This window comes from Taudactylus pleione, unplaced genomic scaffold (assembly GCF_031769625.1).
Source record: "Taudactylus pleione unplaced genomic scaffold, aTauple2 ptg000422l, whole genome shotgun sequence".
NCBI lineage: Eukaryota > Metazoa > Chordata > Amphibia > Anura > Myobatrachidae > Taudactylus > Taudactylus pleione.
In genome coordinates, this window is record NW_028284824.1 from 2,100,372 (window position 1) to 2,118,848 (window position 18,477).

The following is an 18,477-nucleotide window of genomic DNA, read 5'->3' on the forward strand; positions in this document are numbered from 1 at the left end:
CACCACTACGATCCTACCCCAGCACCACTACGATCCTACCCCAGCACCACTAAGATCATACCCCAGCACCACTATGATCCTTCCCCAGCACCACTACGATCGTTCCCCAGCACCACTACGATCCTACCCCAGCAACACTATGATCATACCCCAGCACCACTATGATCATTCCACAGCACCACTACGATCATACCCCAGCACCACTACGATCTTACCCCAGCACCACTACCATCCTACCCCAGCACCACTACGATCATACCCCAGTACCACTACGATCCTACCCCAGCACCACTACGATCATACCCTAGCACCACTTTGGTCATATCCCAGCACCACTATGATCATACCCCAGCACCACTACGATCTTACCCCAGCACCACTAGGAACATACCCCAGCACCACTACGATCCTACCCCAGCACCACTACGATCCTACCCCAGCACCACTACGATCCTACCCCAGCATCACTATGGTCATACTTCAGCACCACTATGATCCAACCCCAGCACCACTATGATCATATCCCAGCACCACTACGATCATACCCCAGCACCACTATGACCATTGAAAAAAATAAAAAAAACCCTTTCTCCATCTTTTCTGAATTTTTGAGTGGTGATCTTGTGCATGATTATTGTTGCTCAGGTAATGTTTCTTTGTGGTGGGATGGTGGGATACTATCATTATAAAAATAACCTACAAAAACAAGGCCACAACCCTGACATCTAGTAGCCCTGAAGAGAGATCATACCCCAGCACCAATACGATCCTACCCCAGCACCCCTACGATCCTACCCCAGCACCACTACGGTCCTACCCCAGCACCACTACGGTCCTACCCCAGCACCGCTACGGTCCTACCCCAGAACCGCTACGATCCTACCCCAGCACCGCTACGATCCTACCCCAGCACCGCTACGATCCTACCCCAGCACCCCTACGATCCGATCCCAGCACCACTACGATCCTACCCCAGCACCACTACGATCCTACCCCAGCACCACAACGATCCTACCCCAGCACCACTACGATCCTACCCGAGCACAACTACGATCCTTCCCCAGCATCACTACGATCCTTCCCCAGCATCACTACGATCATACCCCAGCACCACTACGATCATATCTCAGCACCACTACGATCCTACCCCAGCACCACTACGATCCTACCCCAGCACCACTACGATCATACCCCAGCACCACTACGATCATACCCCAGCACCACTACGATCCTACCCCAGCACCACTACGATCATACCCCAGCACCGCTACGATCCTACCCCAGCACCGCTACGATAATACCCCAGCACCCCTACGATCCTACCCCAGCACCACTACGATCCTACCCCAGCACCACTACGATAATACCCCAGCACCACTACGATCCTACCCCAGTACCACTACGATCCTACCCCAGCACCACTACGATCATACCCCAGCACCACTACGATCCTACCCCAGCACCACTACGATCCTACCCCAGCACCACTACGATCATACCCCAGCACCGCTACGATCATACCCCAGCACCACTACGATCCTACCCCAGCACCGCTACGATCCTACCCCAGCACCCCTACGATCCTACCCCAGCACCCCTATGATCCTACCCCAGCACCACTACAATCCTACCCCAGCACCACAACGATCTTACCCCAGCACCACTACGATCCTACCCCTGCACCACTACGATCCTACCCCAGCACCACTACGATCCTACCACAGCACCACTACGATCATACCCCAGCACCACTACGATCATACCCCAGCACCACTAGGATCATACCCCAGCACCACTACGATCATACCCCAGCACCACTACGATCCTTCCCCAGCACCACCATGATCCTTCCCCAGCACCACTACGATCCTATCCCAGCACCACTACGATCCTATCCCAGCACCACTATGATCCTTCCCCAGCACCACTACGATCTTACCCCAGCACCACTAAGAACATACCCCAGCACCACTACGATCCTACCCCAGCACCACTACGATCCTACCCCAGCACCACTACGATCCTACCCCAGCATCACTATGGTCTTACTTCAGCACCACTATGATCCAACCCCAGCACCACTATAATCATATCCCAGCACCACTACGATCATACCCCAGCACCACTATGACCATTGAAAAAAATAAAAAAAACCCTTTCTCCATCTTTTCTGAATTTTTGAGTGGTGATCTTGTGCATGATTATTGTTGCTCAGGTAATGTTACTTTGTGGTGGGATGGTGGGATACTATCATTATAAAAATAACCTACAAAAACAAGGCCACAACCCTGACATCTAGTAGCCCTGAAGAGAGATCATACCCCAGCACCAATACGATCCTACCCCAGCACCCCTACGATCCTACCCCAGCACCACTACGGTCCTACCCCAGCACCACTACGGTCCTACCCCAGCACCGCTACGGTCCTACCCCAGAACCGCTACGATCCTACCCCAGCACCGCTACGATCCTACCCCAGCACCGCTACGATCCTACCCCAGCACCCCTACGATCCTACCCCAGCACCACTACGATCCTACCCCAGCACCACTACGATCCTACCCCAGCACCACAACGATCCTACCCCAGCACCACTACGATCCTACCCGAGCACAACTACGATCCTTCCCCAGCATCACTACGATGCTTCCCCAGCATCACTACGATCATACCCCAGCACCACTACGATCATATCTCAGCACCACTACGATCCTACCCCAGCACCACTACGATCCTACCCCAGCACCACTACGATCATACCCCAGCACCACTACGATCATACCCCAGCACCACTACGATCCTACCCCAGCACCACTACGATCATACCCCAGCACCGCTACGATCCTACCCCAGAACTGTTTATGATGATACCCCAGCACCGCTACGATCATACCACAGCACCGCTACGATCATACCCCAGCACCCCTATGATCCTACCCCAGCACCACTACGATCATACCCCAGCACCACTACGAACCTACCCCAGCACCACTACGATCCTACCCCAGCACCACTACGATCCTACCCCTGCACCACTACGATCCTACCCCAGCACCACTACGATCATATCCCAGCACCACTAAGATCATACCCCAGCACCACTACGATCATACTCGAGCACCACTACGATCTAACCCCAGCACCACTACGATCATACTCGAGCACCACTACGATCATACTGGAGCACCACTATGATCATACCCCAGCAACACTACGATCCTAGCCCTGCACCACTACGATCATACCCCAGCACCACTACGATCCTACCCCAGCACCACTTCGATCATACCCCAGCACCACTTCGATCATACCCCAGCACCACTTCGATCATACCCCAGCACCACTACGATCCTACCCCAGCACCACTACGATCCTACCCCAGCACCACTGCGATCCTACCCCAGCACCACTGCGATCATACCCCAGCATCACTACGATCCTACCCCAGCACCACCACGATCCTACCCCAGCACCACTACGATCCTACCCCAGCACCACTACGATCCTACCCCAGCACCACTAAGATCATACCCCAGCACCACTACGATCCTTCCCCAGCACCACTACGATCGTTCCCCAGCACCACTACGATCCTACCCCAGCAACACTATGATCATACCCCAGCACCACTATGATCATTCCACAGCACCACTACGATCATACCCCAGCACCACTACGATCTTACCCCAGCACCACTACCATCCTACCCCAGCACCACTACGATCATACCCCAGTACCACTACGATCCTACCCCAGCACCACTACGATCATACCCTAGCACCACTTTGGTCATATCCCAGCACCACTATGATCATACCCCAGCACCACTACGATCTTACCCCAGCACCACTAGGAACATACCCCAGCACCACTACGATCCTACCCCAGCACCACTACGATCCTACCCCAGCACCACTACGATCCTACCCCAGCATCACTATGGTCATACTTCAGCACCACTATGATCCAACCCCAGCACCACTATGATCATATCCCAGCACCACTACGATCATACCCCAGCACCACTATGACCATTGAAAAAAATAAAAAAAACCCTTTCTCCATCTTTTCTGAATTTTTGAGTGGTGATCTTGTGCATGATTATTGTTGCTCAGGTAATGTTTCTTTGTGGTGGGATGGTGGGATACTATCATTATAAAAATAACCTACAAAAACAAGGCCACAACCCTGACATCTAGTAGCCCTGAAGAGAGATCATACCCCAGCACCAATACGATCCTACCCCAGCACCCCTACGATCCTACCCCAGCACCACTACGGTCCTACCCCAGCACCACTACGGTCCTACCCCAGCACCGCTACGGTCCTACCCCAGAACCGCTACGATCCTACCCCAGCACCGCTACGATCCTACCCCAGCACCGCTACGATCCTACCCCAGCACCCCTACGATCCTACCCCAGCACCACTACGATCCTACCCCAGCACCACTACGATCCTACCCCAGCACCACAACGATCCTACCCCAGCACCACTACGATCCTACCCGAGCACAACTACGATCCTTCCCCAGCATCACTACGATCCTTCCCCAGCATCACTACGATCATACCCCAGCACCACTACGATCATATCTCAGCACCACTACGATCCTACCCCAGCACCACTACGATCCTACCCCAGCACCACTACGATCATACCCCAGCACCACTACGATCATACCCCAGCACCACTACGATCCTACCCCAGCACCACTACGATCATACCCCAGCACCGCTACGATCCTACCCCAGCACCGCTACGATAATACCCCAGCACCCCTACGATCCTACCCCAGCACCACTACGATCCTACCCCAGCACCACTACGATTATACCCCAGCACCACTACGATCCTACCCCAGTACCACTACGATCCTACCCCAGCACCACTACGATCATACCCCAGCACCACTACGATCCTACCCCAGCACCACTACGATCCTACCCCAGCACCACTACGATCATACCCCAGCACCGCTACGATCATACCCCAGCACCGCTACGATCCTACCCCAGCACCGCTACGATCCTACCCCAGCACCCCTACGATCCTACCCCAGCACCCCTACGATCCTACCCCAGCACCACTACAATCCTACCCCAGCACCACAACGATCTTACCCCAGCACCACTACGATCCTACCCCTGCACCACTACGATCCTACCCCAGCACCACTACGATCCTACCACAGCACCACTACGATCATACCCCAGCACCACTACGATCATACCCCAGCACCACTAGGATCATACCCCAGCACCACTACGATCATACCCCAGCACCACTACGATCCTTCCCCAGCACCACCATGATCCTTCCCCAGCACCACTACGATCCTATCCCAGCACCACTACGATCCTATCCCAGCACCACTATGATCCTTCCCCAGCACCACTACGATCTTACCCCAGCACCACTAGGAACATACCCCAGCACCACTACGATCCTACCCCAGCACCACTACGATCCTACCCCAGCACCACTACGATCCTACCCCAGCATCACTATGGTCTTACTTCAGCACCACTATGATCCAACCCCAGCACCACTATAATCATATCCCAGCACCACTACGATCATACCCCAGCACCACTATGACCATTGAAAAAAATAAAAAAAACCCTTTCTCCATCTTTTCTGAATTTTTGAGTGGTGATCTTGTGCATGATTATTGTTGCTCAGGTAATGTTACTTTGTGGTGGGATGGTGGGATACTATCATTATAAAAATAACCTACAAAAACAAGGCCACAACCCTGACATCTAGTAGCCCTGAAGAGAGATCATACCCCAGCACCAATACGATCCTACCCCAGCACCCCTACGATCCTACCCCAGCACCACTACGGTCCTACCCCAGCACCACTACGGTCCTACCCCAGCACCGCTACGGTCCTACCCCAGAACCGCTACGATCCTACCCCAGCACCGCTACGATCCTACCCCAGCACCGCTACGATCCTACCCCAGCACCCCTACGATCCTACCCCAGCACCACTACGATCCTACCCCAGCACCACTACGATCCTACCCCAGCACCACAACGATCCTACCCCAGCACCACTACGATCCTACCCGAGCACAACTACGATCCTTCCCCAGCATCACTACGATGCTTCCCCAGCATCACTACGATCATACCCCAGCACCACTACGATCATATCTCAGCACCACTACGATCCTACCCCAGCACCACTACGATCCTACCCCAGCACCACTACGATCACACCCCAGCACCACTACGATCATACCCCAGCACCACTACGATCCTACCCCAGCACCACTACGATCATACCCCAGCACCGCTACGATCCTACCCCAGAACTGTTTATGATGATACCCCAGCACCGCTACGATCATACCACAGCACCGCTACGATCATACCCCAGCACCCCTATGATCCTACCCCAGCACCACTACGATCATACCCCAGCACCACTACGAACCTACCCCAGCACCACTACGATCCTACCCCAGCACCACTACGATCCTACCCCTGCACCACTACGATCCTACCCCAGCACCACTACGATCATATCCCAGCACCACTAAGATCATACCCCAGCACCACTACGATCATACTCGAGCACCACTACGATCTAACCCCAGCACCACTACGATCATACTCGAGCACCACTACGATCATACTGGAGCACCACTATGATCATACCCCAGCAACACTACGATCCTAGCCCTGCACCACTACGATCATACCCCAGCACCACTACGATCCTACCCCAGCACCACTTCGATCATACCCCAGCACCACTTCGATCATACCCCAGCACCACTTCGATCATACCCCAGCACCACTACGATCCTACCCCAGCACCACTACGATCCTACCCCAGCACCACTGCGATCCTAACCCAGCACCACTGCGATCATACCCCAGCATCACTACGATCCTACCCCAGCACCACCACGATCCTACCCCAGCACCACTACGATCCTACCCCAGCACCACTACGATCCTACCCCAGCACCACTAAGATCATACCCCAGCACCACTACGATCCTTCCCCAGCACCACTACGATCGTTCCCCAGCACCACTACGATCCTACCCCAGCAACACTATGATCATACCCCAGCACCACTATGATCATTCCACAGCACCACTACGATCATACCCCAGCACCACTACGATCTTACCCCAGCACCACTACCATCCTACCCCAGCACCACTACGATCATACCCCAGTACCACTACGATCCTACCCCAGCACCACTACGATCATACCCTAGCACCACTTTGGTCATATCCCAGCACCACTATGATCATACCCCAGCACCACTACGATCTTACCCCAGCACCACTAGGAACATACCCCAGCACCACTACGATCCTACCCCAGCACCACTACGATCCTACCCCAGCACCACTACGATCCTACCCCAGCATCACTATGGTCATACTTCAGCACCACTATGATCCAACCCCAGCACCACTATGATCATATCCCAGCACCACTACGATCATACCCCAGCACCACTATGACCATTGAAAAAAATAAAAAAAACCCTTTCTCCATCTTTTCTGAATTTTTGAGTGGTGATCTTGTGCATGATTATTGTTGCTCAGGTAATGTTACTTTGTGGTGGGATGGTGGGATACTATCATTATAAAAATAACCTACAAAAACAAGGCCACAACCCTGACATCTAGTAGCCCTGAAGAGAGATCATACCCCAGCACCAATACGATCCTACCCCAGCACCCCTACGATCCTACCCCAGCACCACTACGGTCCTACCCCAGCACCACTACGGTCCTACCCCAGCACCGCTACGGTCCTACCCCAGAACCGCTACGATCCTACCCCAGCACCGCTACGATCCTACCCCAGCACCGCTACGATCCTACCCCAGCACCCCTACGATCCTACCCCAGCACCACTACGATCCTACCCCAGCACCACTACGATCCTACCCCAGCACCACAACGATCCTACCCCAGCACCACTACGATCCTACCCGAGCACAACTACGATCCTTCCCCAGCATCACTACGATCCTTCCCCAGCATCACTACGATCATACCCCAGCACCACTACGATCATATCTCAGCACCACTACGATCCTACCCCAGCACCACTACGATCCTACCCCAGCACCACTACGATCATACCCCAGCACCACTACGATCATACCCCAGCACCACTACGATCCTACCCCAGCACCACTACGATCATACCCCAGCACCGCTACGATCCTACCCCAGAACTGTTTATGATGATACCCCAGCACCGCTACGATCATACCACAGCACCGCTACGATCATACCCCAGCACCCCTATGATCCTACCCCAGCACCACTACGATCATACCCCAGCACCACTACGAACCTACCCCAGCACCACTACGATCCTACCCCAGCACCACTACGATCCTACCGCTGCACCACTACGATCCTACCCCAGCACCACTACGATCATATCCCAGCACCACTAAGATCATACCCCAGCACCACTACGATCATACTCGAGCACCACTACGATCTAACCCCAGCACCACTACGATCATACTCGAGCACCACTACGATCATACTGGAGCACCACTATGATCATACCCCAGCAACACTACGATCCTAGCCCTGCACCACTACGATCATACCCCAGCACCACTACGATCCTACCCCAGCACCACTTCGATCATACCCCAGCACCACTTCGATCATACCCCAGCACCACTTCGATCATACCCCAGCACCACTACGATCCTACCCCAGCACCACTACGATCCTACCCCAGCACCACTGCGATCCTACCCCAGCACCACTGCGATCATACCCCAGCATCACTACGATCCTACCCCAGCACCACCACGATCCTACCCCAGCACCACTACGATCCTACCCCAGCACCACTACGATCCTACCCCAGCACCACTAAGATCATACCCCAGCACCACTACGATCCTTCCCCAGCACCACTACGATCGTTCCCCAGCACCACTACGATCCTACCCCAGCAACACTATGATCATACCCCAGCACCACTATGATCATTCCACAGCACCACTACGATCATACCCCAGCACCACTACGATCTTACCCCAGCACCACTACCATCCTACCCCAGCACCACTACGATCATACCCCAGTACCACTACGATCCTACCCCAGCACCACTACGATCATACCCTAGCACCACTTTGGTCATATCCCAGCACCACTATGATCATACCCCAGCACCACTATTATCCTACCCCAGCACCACTACGATCCTACCCCAGCACCCCTACGATCATACCCCAGGTCTCCTACGATCCTACCCCAGCACCACTACGATCCTACCCCAGCACCACTACGATCATACCCCAGCACCACTTCGATCATATCTCAGCACCACTACGATCCTACCCCAGCACCACTACGATCCTACCCCAGCACCACTACGATCATACCCCAGCACCACTACGATCATGCCCCAGCACCACTACGATCCTACCCCAGCACCACTACGATCATACCCCAGCACCGCTACGATCCTACCCCAGCACCGCTACGATAATACCCCAGCACCCCTACGATCCTACCCCAGCACCACTACGATCCTACCCCAGCACCACTACGATAATACCCCAGCACCACTACGATCCTACCCCAGTACCACTACGATCCTACCCCAGCACCACTACGATCATACCCCAGCACCACTACGATCCTACCCCAGCACCACTACGATCCTACCCCAGCACCACTACGATCATACCCCAGCACCGCTACGATCATACCCCAGCACCTCTACGATGCTACCCCAGCACCGCTACGATCCTACCCCAGCACCCCTACGATCCTACCCCAGCACCCCTACGATCCTACCCCAGCACCACTACAATCCTACCCCAGCACCACAACGATCTTACCCCAGCACCACTACGATCCTACCCCTGCACCACTACGATCCTACCCCAGCACCACTACGATCCTACCACAGCACCACTACGATCATACCCCAGCACCACTACGATCATACCCCAGCACCACTAGGATCATACCCCAGCACCACTACGATCATACCCCAGCACCACTACGATCCTTCCCCAGCACCACCATGATCCTTCCCCAGCACCACTACGATCCTATCCCAGCACCACTACGATCCTATCCCAGCACCACTATGATCCTTCCCCAGCACCACTACGATCTTACCCCAGCACCACTAGGAACATACCCCAGCACCACTACGATCCTACCCCAGCACCACTACGATCCTACCCCAGCACCACTACGATCCTACCCCAGCATCACTATGGTCTTACTTCAGCACCACTATGATCCAACCCCAGCACCACTATAATCATATCCCAGCACCACTACGATCATACCCCAGCACCACTATGACCATTGAAAAAAATAAAAAAAACCCTTTCTCCATCTTTTCTGAATTTTTGAGTGGTGATCTTGTGCATGATTATTGTTGCTCAGGTAATGTTACTTTGTGGTGGGATGGTGGGATACTATCATTATAAAAATAACCTACAAAAACAAGGCCACAACCCTGACATCTAGTAGCCCTGAAGAGAGATCATACCCCAGCACCAATACGATCCTACCCCAGCACCCCTACGATCCTACCCCAGCACCACTACGGTCCTACCCCAGCACCACTACGGTCCTACCCCAGCACCGCTACGGTCCTACCCCAGAACCGCTACGATCCTACCCCAGCACCGCTACGATCCTACCCCAGCACCGCTACGATCCTACCCCAGCACCCCTACGATCCTACCCCAGCACCACTACGATCCTACCCCAGCACCACTACGATCCTACCCCAGCACCACAACGATCCTACCCCAGCACCACTACGATCCTACCCGAGCACAACTACGATCCTTCCCCAGCATCACTACGATGCTTCCCCAGCATCACTACGATCATACCCCAGCACCACTACGATCATATCTCAGCACCACTACGATCCTACCCCAGCACCACTACGATCCTACCCCAGCACCACTACGATCATACCCCAGCACCACTACGATCATACCCCAGCACCACTACGATCCTACCCCAGCACCACTACGATCATACCCCAGCACCGCTACGATCCTACCCCAGAACTGTTTATGATGATACCCCAGCACCGCTACGATCATACCACAGCACCGCTACGATCATACCCCAGCACCCCTATGATCCTACCCCAGCACCACTACGATCATACCCCAGCACCACTACGAACCTACCCCAGCACCACTACGATCCTACCCCAGCACCACTACGATCCTACGCCTGCACCACTACGATCCTACCCCAGCACCACTACGATCATATCCCAGCACCACTAAGATCATACCCCAGCACCACTACGATCATACTCGAGCACCACTACGATCTAACCCCAGCACCACTACGATCATACTCGAGCACCACTACGATCATACTGGAGCACTACTATGATCATACCCCAGCAACACTACGATCCTAGCCCTGCACCACTACGATCCTACCCCAGCACCACTTCGATCATACCCCAGCACCACTTCGATCATACCCCAGCACCACTTCGATCATACCCCAGCACCACTACGATCCTACCCCAGCACCACTACGATCCTACCCCAGCACCACTGCGATCCTACCCCAGCACCACTGCGATCATACCCCAGCATCACTACGATCCTACCCCAGCACCACCACGATCCTACCCCAGCACCACTACAATCCTACCCCAGCACCACTACGATCCTACCCCAGCACCACTAAGATCATACCCCAGCACCACTACGATCCTTCCCCAGCACCACTACGATCGTTCCCCAGCACCACTACGATCCTACCCCAGCAACACTATGATCATACCCCAGCACCACTATGATCATTCCACAGCACCACTACGATCATACCCCAGCACCACTACGATCTTACCCCAGCACCACTACCATCCTACCCCAGCACCACTACGATCATACCCCAGTACCACTACGATCCTACCCCAGCACCACTACGATCATATCCCAGCACCACTAAGATCATACCCCAGCACCACTACGATCATACTCGAGCACCACTACGATCTAACCCCAGCACCACTACGATCATACTCGAGCACCACTACGATCATACTGGAGCACTACTATGATCATACCCCAGCAACACTACGATCCTAGCCCTGCACCACTACGATCCTACCCCAGCACCACTTCGATCATACCCCAGCACCACTTCGATCATACCCCAGCACCACTTCGATCATACCCCAGCACCACTACGATCCTACCCCAGCACCACTACGATCCTACCCCAGCACCACTGCGATCCTACCCCAGCACCACTGCGATCATACCCCAGCATCACTACGATCCTACCCCAGCACCACCACGATCCTACCCCAGCACCACTACGATCCTACCCCAGCACCACTACGATCCTACCCCAGCACCACTAAGATCATACCCCAGCACCACTACGATCCTTCCCCAGCACCACTACGATCGTTCCCCAGCACCACTACGATCCTACCCCAGCAACACTATGATCATACCCCAGCACCACTATGATCATTCCACAGCACCACTACGATCATACCCCAGCACCACTACGATCTTACCCCAGCACCACTACCATCCTACCCCAGCACCACTACGATCATACCCCAGTACCACTACGATCCTACCCCAGCACCACTACGATCATACCCTAGCACCACTTTGGTCATATCCCAGCACCACTATGATCATACCCCAGCACCACTACGATCTTACCCCAGCACCACTAGGAACATACCCCAGCACCACTACGATCCTACCCCAGCACCACTACGATCCTACCCCAGCACCACTACGATCCTACCCCAGCATCACTATGGTCATACTTCAGCACCACTATGATCCAACCCCAGCACCACTATGATCATATCCCAGCACCACTACGATCATACCCCAGCACCACTATGACCATTGAAAAAAATAAAAAAAACCCTTTCTCCATCTTTTCTGAATTTTTGAGTGGTGATCTTGTGCATGATTATTGTTGCTCAGGTAATGTTACTTTGTGGTGGGATGGTGGGATACTATCATTATAAAAATAACCTACAAAAACAAGGCCACAACCCTGACATCTAGTAGCCCTGAAGAGAGATCATACCCCAGCACCAATACGATCCTACCCCAGCACCCCTACGATCCTACCCCAGCACCACTACGGTCCTACCCCAGCACCACTACGGTCCTACCCCAGCACCGCTACGGTCCTACCCCAGAACCGCTACGATCCTACCCCAGCACCGCTACGATCCTACCCCAGCACCGCTACGATCCTACCCCAGCACCCCTACGATCCTACCCCAGCACCACTACGATCCTACCCCAGCACCACTACGATCCTACCCCAGCACCACAACGATCCTACCCCAGCACCACTACGATCCTACCCGAGCACAACTACGATCCTTCCCCAGCATCACTACGATCCTTCCCCAGCATCACTACGATCATACCCCAGCACCACTACGATCATATCTCAGCACCACTACGATCCTACCCCAGCACCACTACGATCCTACCCCAGCACCACTACGATCATACCCCAGCACCACTACGATCATACCCCAGCACCACTACGATCCTACCCCAGCACCACTACGATCATACCCCAGCACCGCTACGATCCTACCCCAGAACTGTTTATGATGATACCCCAGCACCGCTACGATCATACCACAGCACCGCTACGATCATACCCCAGCACCCCTATGATCCTACCCCAGCACCACTACGATCATACCCCAGCACCACTACGAACCTACCCCAGCACCACTACGATCCTACCCCAGCACCACTACGATCCTACCCCTGCACCACTACGATCCTACCCCAGCACCACTACGATCATATCCCAGCACCACTAAGATCATACCCCAGCACCACTACGATCATACTCGAGCACCACTACGATCTAACCCCAGCACCACTACCATCATACTCGAGCACCACTACGATCATACTGGAGCACCACTATGATCATACCCCAGCAACACTACGATCCTAGCCCTGCACCACTACGATCATACCCCAGCACCACTACGATCCTACCCCAGCACCACTTCGATCATACCCCAGCACCACTTCGATCATACCCCAGCACCACTTCGATCATACCCCAGCACCACTACGATCCTACCCCAGCACCACTACGATCCTACCCCAGCACCACTGCGATCCTACCCCAGCACCACTGCGATCATACCCCAGCATCACTACGATCCTACCCCAGCACCACCACGATCCTACCCCAGCACCACTACGATCCTACCCCAGCACCACTACGATCCTACCCCAGCACCACTAAGATCATACCCCAGCACCACTACGATCCTTCCCCAGCACCACTACGATCGTTCCCCAGCACCACTACGATCCTACCCCAGCAACACTATGATCATACCCCAGCACCACTATGATCATTCCACAGCACCACTAGGATCATACCCCAGCACCACTACGATCTTACCCCAGCACCACTACCATCCTACCCCAGCACCACTACGATCATACCCCAGTACCACTACGATCCTACCCCAGCACCACTACGATCATACCCTAGCACCACTTTGGTCATATCCCAGCACCACTATGATCATACCCCAGCACCACTATTATCCTACCCCAGCACCACTACGATCCTACCCCAGCACCCCTACGATCATACCCCAGGTCTCCTACGATCCTACCCCAGCACCACTACGATCCTACCCCAGCACCACTACGATCATACCCCAGCACCACTTCGATCATACCCCAGCACCACTACGATCCTACCCCAGGACCACTACGATCCTACCAGAGCACCACTACGATCCTACCCCAGCACCACTACGATCCTACCCCAGCACCACTACGATCCTACCCCAGGACCACTACGGTCCTACCCCAGCACCACTACGGTCCTACCCCAGCACCGCTACGGTGCTACCCCAGAACCGCTACGATCATACCCCAGCACCGCTACGATCATACCCCAGCACCGCTTCGATCCTACCCCAGCACCGCTTTGATGATACCCCAGCACTGCTACGATCATACCACAGCACCGCTACGATCATACCCCAGCACCCCTCTGATCCTACCCCAGCACCCCTCTGATCCTAGCCCAGCACCACTACGATCCTACCCAGCACCACTACGATCATACCCCAGCACCACTACGATCCTAACCCAGCACCACTACGATCCTACCCCAGCACCACTACGATCATATCCTAGCACCACTACGATCATACCCCAGCACCACTACGATCATACCCCAGCACCACTACGATCATACTCGAGCAACACTACGATCATACCCCAGCACCACTACGATCCTACCCCAGCACCACTACGATCCTACCCCAGCACCACTACCCCAGCACCACTACGGTCATACCCCAGCACCACTACGATCCTACCCCAGCACCGCTACGATCCTACCCCAGAACCGCTACGATCATACCCCAGCACCGCTACGATCCTACCCCAGCACCCCTATGATCCTACCCCAGCACCACTACGATCCTACCCCAGCACCACTACGATCCTACCCCAGCACCACTACGATCCTACCCCAGCACCACTACGATCCTTCCCCAGCATCACTACGATCCTTCCCCAGCATCACTACGATCATACCCCATCACCACTACGATTATACCCCAGCACCACTACGATCATACCCCAGCACCACTTTGATCATACCCCAGCACCACTACGATCATACCCCAGCACCACTTCCATCATACCCCAGCCCCACTACGATCCTACCCCAGTCCCACTACGATCCTTCCCCAGCACCACTACGATCCTATCCCAGCACCACTACGATCATACCCCAGCACCACTACGATCATTCCCCAGCACCGCTACGATCCTACCCCAGAACCGCTTTGATGATACCCCAGCACCGCTACGATCATACCACAGCACCGCTACGATCATACCCCAGCACCCCTATGATCCTACCCCAGCACCACTACGATCCTACCCCAGCACCACTACGAACCTACCCCAGCACCACTATGATCATACCCCAGCACCACTACGATCCTACCACAGCACCACTACGATCCTACCCCAGCACCACTACGATCATATCCCAGCACCTCTAAGATCATACCCCAGCACCTCTACGATCATACTCGAGCACCACTACGATCTAACCCCAACACCACTACGATCATACTCGAGCACCACTACGATCATACTGGAGCACCACTACGATCATACCCCAGCAACACTACGATCCTAGCCCTGCACCACTACGATCATACCCCAGCACCACTACGATCCTACCCCAGCACCACTTTGATCATACCCCAGCACCACTTCGATCCTACCCCAGCACCACTACGATCCTACCCCAGCACCACTACGATCCTACCCCAGCACCACTACGATCCTACCCCAGCACCACTACGATCCTACCCCAGTACCATTACGATCCTACCCCAGCACCACTACGATCATACCCCAGCACCACTACGATCATACCCCAGCACCACTACGATCCTTCCCCAGCACCACTACGATCCTTCCCCAGCACCACTATGATCATACCCCACCACCACTATGATCATACCACAGCACCACTACGATTATATCCCAGCACCCCTACCATCCTACCCCAGCACCACTACCATCCTACCCCAGCACCACTACGATCCTACCCCAGTACCACTACGATCCTACCCCAGCACCACTACGATCATACCCTAGCACCACTTTGGTCATATCCCAGCACCACTATGATCATACCCCAGCACCACTATTATCCTACCCCACCACCACTACGATCCTACCCCAGCACCCCTACGATCATACCCCAGCTCCCCTACGATCCTACCCCAGCACCACTACAATCCTACCCCAGCACCACTACGATCATACCCCAGCACCACAACGATCATACCCCAGCACCACTATGATCATACCCCAGCACCACTATTATCCTACCCCAGCACCACTACGATCCTACCCCAGCACCCCTACGATCATACCCAGGTCTCCTACGATCCTACCCCAGCACCACTACGATCCTACCCCAGCACCACTACGATCATACCCCAGCACCACTACGATCATACCCCAGCACCACTACGATCCTACCCCAGGACCACTACGATCCTACCCCAGCACCACTACGATCCTACCCCAGCACCACTACGATCCTACCCCAGCACCACTACGATCCTACCCCAGGACCACTACGGTCCTACCCCAGCACCGCTACGGTCCTACCCCAGCACCGCTACGGTCCTACACCAGCACCGCTACGATCATACCCCAGCACCGCTACGATCATACCCCAGCAGCGCTACGATCATACCCCAGCACCGCTTCGATCCTACCCCAGCACCGCTTTGATGATACCCCAGCACCGCTACGATCATACCACAGCACCGCTACGATCATACCCCAGCACCCCTCTGATCCTACCCCAGCACCCCTCTGATCCTACCCCAGCACCACTACGATCCTACCCAGCACCACTACGATCATACCCCAGCACCACTACGATCCTACCCCAGCACCACTACGATCCTACCCCAGCACCACTACGATCATATCCTAGCACCACTACGATCATACCCCAGCACCACTACGATCATACCCCAGCACCACTACGATCATACTCGAGCAACACTACGATCATACCCCAGCGCCACTACGATCCTACCCCAGCACCACTACGATCCTACCCCAGCACCACTACCCCAGCACCACTACGGTCATACCCCAGCACCACTACGATCCTACCCCAGCACCGCTACGATCCTACCCCAGAACCGCTACGATCATACCCCAGCACCGCTACGATCCTACCCCAGCACCCCTACGATCCTACCCCAGCACCACTACGATCCTACCCCAGCACCACTACGATCCTACCCCAGCACCACTACGATCCTACCCCAGCACCACTACGGTCCTACCCCAGCACCGCTACGGTCCTACCCCAGTACCATTACGATCCTACCCCAGCACCACTACGATCCTACCCCACCACCACTACGATCCTACCCCAGCACCACTACGATCCTTCCCCATCACTATGATCATACCCCAGCACCACTACGATCCTTCCCCAGCACCACTACGATCATACCCCAGCACCACTATGATCATACCCCAGCACCACTATGATCCTACCCCAGCCCCACTACGATCCTACCCCAGCACCATTTCGATCCTTCCCCAGCATCACTACGATCATACCCCAGCACCACTACGATCCTTCCCCAGCACCACTATGATCATACCCCAGCACCACTATGATCATACCACAGCACCACTACGATTATATCCCAGCACCACTACCATCCTACCCCAGCACCACTACCATCCTACCCCAGCACCACTACGATCCTACCCCAGTACCACTACGATCCTACCCCAGCACCACTACGATCATACCCTAGCACCTCTTTGGTCATATCCCAGCACCACTATGATCATACCCCAGCACCACTATTATCCTACCCCACCA